Consider the following 9726-nt stretch of genomic DNA (forward strand, 5'->3'; position numbering starts at 1 on the left):
GATTACTATCCCTTGGCTCCTGGTTTAATTATTTGGAAGGATTTTTTTTCCAGTAAAAACAACCACCAGTTTTGATCTAATGTAAAGGTTTACTATTAAGCTAATTCTCTTTCCTTTCTTTTTCTCCTTCCCCCGCTCCCCCATTTGCTAGGCTTTAAACACATTCCCTCTAATAAATGAACCCCAAACCAAACTATATCTTGGAATATGTCTGCTTTATTACTTTATTTTGAAATAGTTTATTAAATAAAATAGAATGATTGGGATGCCATCGTTATATTTTGTAACAACTGACAGTATCCACCATAAAAGAGGTGGATAAAAACCCCCAAAAGCTGGAAAGACTTTAGTTTACAAGCTGGAAGTTCTGGACCATAAAGAGTTATTCCTAAGTTCATTGCTCTACAGGGAGTTGCAGAGTATTTTATACTTTGTTTGTATATGTATTATTCAGAGAGCAAGCCAAGGCTCGCTGTTAAATCAATAATACTTCATTTTGACTATGAGAGAAGTCACAAAGTGCTGTGAAATGTGGCTTAAAGTTTAGCTAAGGTCTTGCTAAAAGGCTGCCTTGTGAAATATTCACAGACTGTGTTGAGATGATATGATTAAGTTAAAACCTTGAAGTAATAGTGCACATCTGCCACCATCATCTCAGGGCATACATATTCTCTAAACTCCAAAGTTACCACCATTTTAGATTTTCAGAAAACAGACATTTTTTTATCCACTGCTAGCAAATGTAAGGTGATCGCCACTTTCAAATTGCACAAGGTAGATCTAAATAAACCCACCATCCTGGGCCCAAAGTTTGGGAAGCCAGGCTCTGGCTGTCACAAGCCAGGACAAAGGATGAGTGATGGAGGAGTAACACCTCATTAAAAAACCTTGGTCCAGCTGGCCCGGCTGGTAGCACCTCATAAGGGTCCCTTTCCAGCGTTACAAGAGAAGATGGTCAACGGTTATGAAAGTGGAAGAGGGCTTTATGCCCCAATGGCAGATAAAGAGGCCGAACCATCTTCTAGGAGAAGGGAAACTCTGATTACAAACCTCCACTGCCTTGTGGCTATAGCCACTATTGGAAGAGGCTTCAGGAGTCAACCTCGAGGCAAAATCCGGAGCCGGAGTCCTGGAAGCAGTTCATGACTATATACAACCACATTCTGGTAATTTCAGCAATCGTATTGGCTCTGCCATTCCATTGGACTATTTCAGTGACATGGAGAAGAGAGATCTGCTGCTTGGGTAACAGTCTATCCTCCATATTAATCTACCTAGGCCTTGTGCTCTGGAGAGGACACTCCAGCTTTACCACTTTCCAGAGCATGATACCATAGTCTTTTGAGACTGATGGATGCCAGTGCAAAAGTCTAAAACTCAATAAACAAGTTGTACATAATCAAAGCAAAGATTGCAGTGTGCATGTGCTTTTTAGCTTCCAGTGTCATGCAAAGCAACTGAGCCGGAGAAGAGATCCGTGTTAAATCTGGTTAACGTAGAATTTTTTGAAATTTTGAAAAGTCCTATCTTTTTTTTTGTACACTCATTGTTGTTTGTTCAGCATTTTTCACACTCAAGAATTAATGGGAGTGATGAATGAATGTTGGCAAACATGTGACAAGTGAAGGGGTGTGATCATCATATTACTGAAGAAGTGTGAATACTACCAATTGTAATGATTGGATAGCCACTATTCTCCTTTCAAAGACCTCTGGCAAGGTCTTACACATCGTCCTAACTGGGCAACTGCTGGATGCAATGAACAAGCAATTATGATAGATGCTCACATAAAGAACAAATCTTCATACTACAAAACAACATTGAACACAACATTGGTTTCCAATGGCTGCTTCCAATAAACTACATCAATTTAGAAGAAAAGTTTTAAACAGACAGAATAACAGAGTTGGAAATGATCTTGGAGGTCTTCTAGTTGAGCCGTCTGCTCAGGCAGGAGACTCTATACCATTTTAGACAAATGGCTGTCGAATTTCTTCTTAAAAACCTCCAGTGATGGAGCACCCATGATTTCTGGAGGCAAACTATTTCACTGATTGTTTTCACTATCAGGAAATTTCTCCTTAGTAGGTTGGATCTTTGATAGGGTGCACAATGAGAAATGGCACAATCATATCTCTCAATGCTTTGTTAATATTTTTCCAAACTTCATTTCTGAACTTCAGCTGTTCCATGGAAACTGATCATGATATCATAGATGTCTTCACTATCATCTCTGGAGCATGGCAAGACTGCGTTCATTCTGCCTATAGACTTTATAAGGAAAATAAGAAGGTTTATGGATTTGGAATTCACAAACGATATAGCATTGCTAGCTGCATATCAACAGGAGATGAGTAGTAATCTGGAAATAGAAGCAAAATAGGGCCAAGCAGTGATAAAATAAAAGCTGCGCAAGTGAATAATGCTTAAGGGTATGCATTAATGTTTGTTGGATTAAGACATCCATTTATTATTCACACTTTTTCTTTGCTTGGATTATATATGTAGTATTGCATCCAAATTTCCATAACATATTATTTTAGACAGTCAACCTTAACACACACACACACACACACACACACACACACACACACACACACACACGCTCAACTGAAGCACCGTACACATATTTTGTGGCTTGATTTCTTTTCTTGGAAGTTTAGGCTGAGGACTTCAGTTCCTCAACACCTCCTTGAGCAAATGAATATTTCTAAAAAGAAAGAGAAAGAAAAGGAGGAATGAATGAATGAATGAATGAAGGAAGGAAGGAAGGAAGGAAGGAAGGAAGGAAAAAAGGAAGGAAGGAAGGAAGGAAGGAAGGAAGGAAGGAAGGAAGGAAGGAAGGAATAACAGAGTTGGAAGGGATCTTAGTACAAGCCCCTACTCCGGCTTGAAGCCCTATACCATTCCAGACAAATAGATGTCCAGTCTCTTCTTAAAAGCCTCCAGTGATGGAGGAGCATCCACAACTTCTAAAGGCAAGCAGTTCCACTGGTTAATTGTTCTCTCTGTTAGGAAATTTTTCCTTAGTTCTAGGTTGCTTTTCTCCTTGATTAATTTCCATCCATTATTTCTTGTCTTGCTTTCTGTTGTTTTGGGAAATATCTTTGTGGTAGTCCCTCAAATATTGGAACACCACTATCATGTATCAGTAAGGAAAGAAGGAAGGAAGGAAGGAAGGAAGGAAGGAAGGAAGGAAGGAAGGAAGGAAGGAAGGAAGGAAGGAAGGAAGGAAAGAAAGAAGAACAAAAGGAAGTTTAAGTTTTAAGTTTAGTTTAAGTTTTATTTTATTTATATGCCGCCCTATTCCCTAAAAGGGACTCAGGGCGGCGAACAACTTAAACGGAAAGGGGAAACATACAAGTACAAAATAGACATTTAAAATGACCAACAACCACACCTGTTGAGAGGGGAAGGAAGGAAGGAAGGAAGGAAGGAAGGATGGAAGGAAGGAAGGAACTTTGAAGCTAATGGTGGGTAGTTAGTTTGTCACAACAATAATGGCTGAATCTATTCAGAAAATTCCATTGCCTTCCTCCCTAGGTAAAGCATAACCTGCTTAACTGTGGAGGTCACAGTACATTCAGGATAACAGAACAGGTGTTCCACAAGAAAGAAATTGTTATAGCAATAAATAGGATCCAACCTAGTTTTATAAATAAAGTTTTTGTTCCATCTTTCCTGGTTTCTCAACAGTAAGACTCAGTTATGTAATGTATTACTAGCCTCAGCATTGGGTCTCTAATTATACATCTTAATATAGTAGCACTTTTCCTGACTAACACATTTTCTTCAAAAGTATAAGCTTTTGTGAGCAGCAGCTCACTTGATCAGATGCATAGAATGGGTAGACAGTCACAGGACGTAAACTGGAGTGAGGTGGGAGGGAAAGAAGGGAGGACAAGAGGGGTTAGTTATGCAGATATAGGTTTCATGTGAGATCATTTGCAATTACCTTATTAATTAACAATTGCATATAATTAACTAATTACCTTACTAATTAGTACAATTGCACTAACTAAACAATTGCATTGTGCATATCTGGCATATACTGCCATACCTATGGAGATTTTCAGTCATCCAAGTCATTGTTGCCCCAAAGGTGCTTTTTCAAGAGGCAACTGGACTTTCTGTTTTTTTTTTTTTTAAGACAATTTCAGTTTCAGTTCAGTTTATTAGGATTTGTATGCCGCCCATTCTCGAGAGACTCAGGGCGGCTTACAGATAAAGGCAGGAAGGGGGAACATATAAAAATTAAAAAGAACAGACATTAAAATTTCACAACATTCATATAGCTTAGAATGGGGCTGGATAAATCAACAGCCCCAGGCCTGCCGGAACAGCCAGGTCTTAAATCGCTTTGCGGAAGGCCGGAAGAGTAGTTAGGGTCCGGATCTCCATGGGGAGATCGTTCCATAGGGCTGGAGCAGCTACAGAGAAGGCCCTCCCCCGGGGAGTCACCAGCCGACATTGACCTGCAGATGGAATCTGGAGGAAGCCTAGTCTGTGTGATCTTATAGGTCTGTGGGAGGTAAATGGCAGGAGGCGGTCAAGACATTGCACTTCTCATCCAAGAAGCTTCTTCAGCTCTGACTGGATGGTGGGGAATGGAAGGATTTATACTCCTTGCAGACAGCTGGACATTTGCATTCTTGTATCAAGTCATTAAGATCAACTGGAGGCTTATCTGTGTCATCACGGTCACTTGAGTGATGCAAATGAGTGTGGAGCCTTCTTAGAACTGTTGAAAGGACTGTGTTGTAGATTGTGTTGTAGGTTGGAGATAACAAAACAACTATAACTATGTTATGCATGACATAACATAGGAGAACAAACCCATCAGGACTAGATTCAGTAGTCCATCTGCATTTAAATGAGAAAGGCCCCTCTTTTGAGTAAAGACCACATTCTGGACAGAGGACCACTGGTTTGAAAGTGGGGTTAAAGAGGCCATCTATTGAACAGCCCTCTCTCAACAGAGGGGGGAGGATACAATATCATTTATCTCCAATCTACAACACAACCCTTTCAACAGTTCCAAGAAGGCTCCACACCCATTTGCACCACTCAGGGGAGCGACAAATATTGTCATCTTTCTTCATGAGATTTTGAAGTTGATTGTAAATGGAAAGATGGGGCTGGCCAAATAATTTTGGCATCTCCAGTACTATAATAATCTTGATTGAGGCATTTCAGTAAGTTGAGGTATGCTAAAGGATAAAAACTTCCTCTGATTCTTTGTCACAGCATGAGGGAATAAGATCGAATTGTCATCTCATTTACCTTTGGTTGGTCCTACTGAAAAAATGAGAAAGGAGAGATTCCAATGCAAGTGGTCCTCAACTTATGATCTAAATTGGTGCAGAATCTTCCATTGCTAAGCAAGGCAGTTATTAAGTGAGTCACCCCCAATTTTATGACATTTTGCCATAATTGTTAAATGAATTATCCTAGTTATTAACTGTATGGTTATTAAGTGAATCTGAAAGCCAGTTGGGAAGGTCATAAATGGAGATTTCATGACCCGAAGGACACTGTGATGGTTGCAAGTGTGAGGATTGTCCATGTCACTTTTTTCCAGTGCCATGATAACTTCAACCGGTCACTAAACAAATGGTTGCAAGTTGTACAACTCTTCTAAGTACCATATTTTTCGAAGTATAAGACGCACCGCAGTATAAGATGCACCAAGATTTTGAAGAGGTAAACTTAAAAAAAAGTTTTTGAACTCTGCAGGCCCCCCAAACCCTCTGCACACCTCATTTATTTTGTGAAAATGGGGCATGCAGAGAGTTTGAGAGGCCTGCAAAGTGCTCCTGGGGGCTGGGGGGAAAAATGAGCAAAAACAGCCCTTTTTTCCACAAAAATGGGGCGTTTTTTGCAAAAAAACAGGACATGCATATGCTTTGGGAGGCTTGTAGAGTGCTCCTGAGGGTTGGAGGCAAAAGCGAGCAAAAAAAAGGCCCATTTTTTGCTTGTTTTTGCCCTCCCCAGCCCCCAGGAGCACTTTGCAGGCCTCTCAAACCCTCTGCACATCCATTTTTGTGAAGGGGTGGGTTTCAGGAGGCCAAAAATGCCGTATTCAGTGTATAAGGCACACCCAGATTTTCACCCTCTTTTTGGGGGGAAAGGTGCATCTTATACTCCGAAAAATACGGTATCTATCTCTTAAACCATGCCTCCCAGTTTGCATATAAGGACTTTTTAAATCTTTCTTATAGCCTGGAAGAAGATTAGATAGCTCCTTCTCCCTCACTACCTTCCCTTATTCTGACTATTGACAACCACTGACAATTTCTGTTCAGTAGGGCTGCCTCGTAAACTTTGAAAAATCTTCACCTCACCTTCACCTGTAAGATAAATTAAAGAATGCTGAGATTCTTCTCTATAAAGCTGCCATTGCTTAATGACTCTGCCGCTAAGTCTTTCTCTTACTTCATATTACTAGACAGATCCCTGAAACAATTTGCCTGCATGAACAGACGATTTCACTTCTGCACTAAAATCTGCAGAAGAAGACCCAGTCCAAGACCCAGTCAGAATATATGGTTTGGTGACGGTGGCAGTGGTGGATTCCGCCGATACAGTCCAGTACAGCCGTATTGGTAGTAGTCGGGAGGTGCGGCCACTCTACCATACAGTGGCTGATTTGGCACCCCCCCCCCCCCCCGGGCCACTCCTGAGTTTCTTCCCTATTTTTAAGGCAAGTGGGCCAATTGCACATGTGCGCACAGCGTGCAGTACCTGCGCAACCTCCAACACCTCCAATGAGCAGCTAGATGTCACAGGGGCAGTGGATTGCGCATGCATGTGCAGCACACGTAAGGCATGCACACAGCGCACATCTGGCACATGCACGAATGGACCACAATTAGTGTACTGGTAGCAAAGGTAAGAGCAACCCACCACTGGACAGAGGCCTTTGTAAGTGCCAGTAACTAGTGATTGAGGTACTCTTATAACTGTGCACAGCATTGGAGAAATATTCTTACAAAGAACATTAATGAGAATGTTATACTAAAAGTGTCTCATGTAGTCTTCTTCCTCTTTCTGTTCCTTGTGGTCACTTTCCTCTTCCCATAGAGCTCTGTAAATGGCTATCCTGAGAAAAACCAATTTAAAACCACTTGATCCAAGGTAGATATTCTGGCTTAGTGGCTAAGCCACTTGCTTCGAAGCTAGAAGACTATGACTCTTTGCCCTGCCTTTAACATGGATGCCAACTGGATGAGTTTTGGCTCGTTACTTGCTTTCATCTTTAGGAAGAAATTATACTGGCAAATTGCTTCTGAAAATGTTACCAAGAAACTTCATGGACTTATTTTTGTAGTTACCAGGAGTAAGGATGGTCTTGATGGACCATAACAATACTAGTGAAAGTTTCTACATTAACTATCTTGACACCCCTCCTCAGGGGTGGACTTCAATAATTTCAGCAATGGGTTCTCCGCCCAGTTGCTGGGTGGGCGTGACCATGGTGGGCATGGCCTAGTCGGCCTCCTGCATCATGATGGGGAGGGGAATTTTTGCCTTCGCCAGGCTCCAGAGGCTTTCCTCAAGCCTCTGGGAGGGCAAAAACTGCCTCCCTGGGCTCTGGAGTCCCTCCGGAGGCCAGAAATGGGCCTGTTTCCAGCCTTCCAGAACTTCTGGGAAGCCTTTCTCCCTCTCCCCGAGCCCAGAGGTGGGTTGCCAATTTCTTTACTAACGATTTGGGTGCACAGAAGCTTCTGAGCGGGTGGGCGGAGCCTCCTGCCACTTCTACTACTGGTTCGGCCAATCCAGGCCGAACCGGCAACAACCCACCTCTACCCGAGCCTCTGCCTGGGCCCTGCACTTACCTCACATCCAAAACAGGTCATGTGGAAACTCCTGGGAGGGGTGGGGCAGGGTGGGAGGCGAGGGGCGCGGTGGGTGGGGCCAGCCAGGGGTGGGATTTGGAGGTTCTCCAAACTGGCCATAACATTAGCTACGGGTTTTCCCAAACCTGGGCAAACCCGTAGCAGCCCGCCCCTGTACCTACTACTTCCAAAGACTGTCACTTTTGTCATCCCAACAGTGATTTTGGTCCAGTAGCAATACATCTTGAGTTTCTTTCTTTCTTTTTCCCTTCTCAGCCAAACAGATCAACTGCCATTAGCTGGTTCTTTGATGGACCTGAAAAAAACCCCTCCAGACTGATCTATGAACCACACAGGAAACTCATCAGGAACCTGACCCAAGTCATGCCTTATTGAATCACAAGATTCACAGAGGGGGGAAGAGTGCCATTTCACAGCCAGTGGAGACTTTGATCTACCATTGTTTTGCAGATGTCTGAACCCACGTAGAGTCAATGCTAGTCTTGACACCATACCAAGATCCTGGCTCAGCTTGATGCATTGTTTTGGAAATATTTATAAATATTAGCTCTAGGACTTCCAAAGATTTTTTAAAAAGAAAATAAGAGCTGACTCGCCATGATTTGTGGAAAACCAGGGCTGTCCCAAGTGATTTTACTATTTGGCTTCCACCTGACTAAGAATTCAGTCTTAAATCAACATTGATAACGGGATAATGTTCATAGGGTACCTCAGAGATAAAGGCTACTAAAAAGTACAAGATACAAAATGCTTTGTCTTTATTGGCATTCCCTCCCTCAGCATCTGCCTAATGGTAGGATTAGCCTTAAAAAAAAATTGTTTAGAAAAGTCCCAGTTGTGAAGATGGATTTTTTCTTTCTTTTAATAATATCTGATCTCTAATCACAGTGAAGTACAACTCAGGGTTTCCCCCCCCCCCAATTGTAAAAGTAATTACGTTCTTATCTTCTGAACAGATTACATGAAATGTAAATAGTTGAATTGATCAGATTATCAGTCTGGAATGATTCTCATTCTGATTTCTCATTTCAGATTGCAGAGGAAATTAAATCAAGAACTAACACAGTTTAATTGAGGTTGCAAACCTTTAGGTAACTTAGTTGGAAGTAAGGCCTTGCTGACCAGATTTTAAATGAGGAGAATCTTTCTGCAAGGCTGGGATCAATCTGGCAAGTTCTTATCTCAAGGCTTTTTATCATTGATGTATCTATATACTGCTAAAATTTTCATTGTCATGACCTTTAACTAGATAAAACAGGCACCAACTTTTGAACCGAGGTATTTCAAAAGGACTAACTTACAGAATGCCTCCAAAATCCAGAATCCATGACTTCTGAGGAAATGAAATTTGGGAAGATTATAGTTAGTTTATTACTACTGGCTGCTGCTGTAGTTTTGTGATCTTTTTCGATGTCCCATGACAGGTTTTTTTAAGCTGGTCTCCCAGTCCCTCACTCCCTTCCTTAGCCAGCAGCAGCTACTACCTGCCAGAAAGGAAGGGAAGTGGAGGAGGGGGAGATTTCTGATGCTTCCTGATAGATTTCCACAAGGTAATTCAATGGGAAAATCAGTAGGAAGTTGGAAATTGACTAGTTGGGACTATTTTCCCAGAAAAGGAGAACTGCAGCATCAGGATTCCTAATGCAGCAAAGCTCCCCCACAAAAAAATGGTCTCGTTTGTATCTAAACAGCTATCCTGCTCTGGAAGTAGCCGTAATCTAATTTGCAATTTTATACTACATTTTTTTCCTTCAGTGTATTTTGTATTGCATTGCCCCAGAGGAAAGAAAAACATCCAGCATTTTATTGTTTTTGAAGAAACGTGAAAACAGACATTCTTTTTAAAACAAACCTGAGTGTCAGCCTC

Source organism: Thamnophis elegans, chromosome 7 (genome assembly GCF_009769535.1).
Source record: "Thamnophis elegans isolate rThaEle1 chromosome 7, rThaEle1.pri, whole genome shotgun sequence".
Classification (NCBI taxonomy): domain Eukaryota; kingdom Metazoa; phylum Chordata; class Lepidosauria; order Squamata; family Colubridae; genus Thamnophis; species Thamnophis elegans.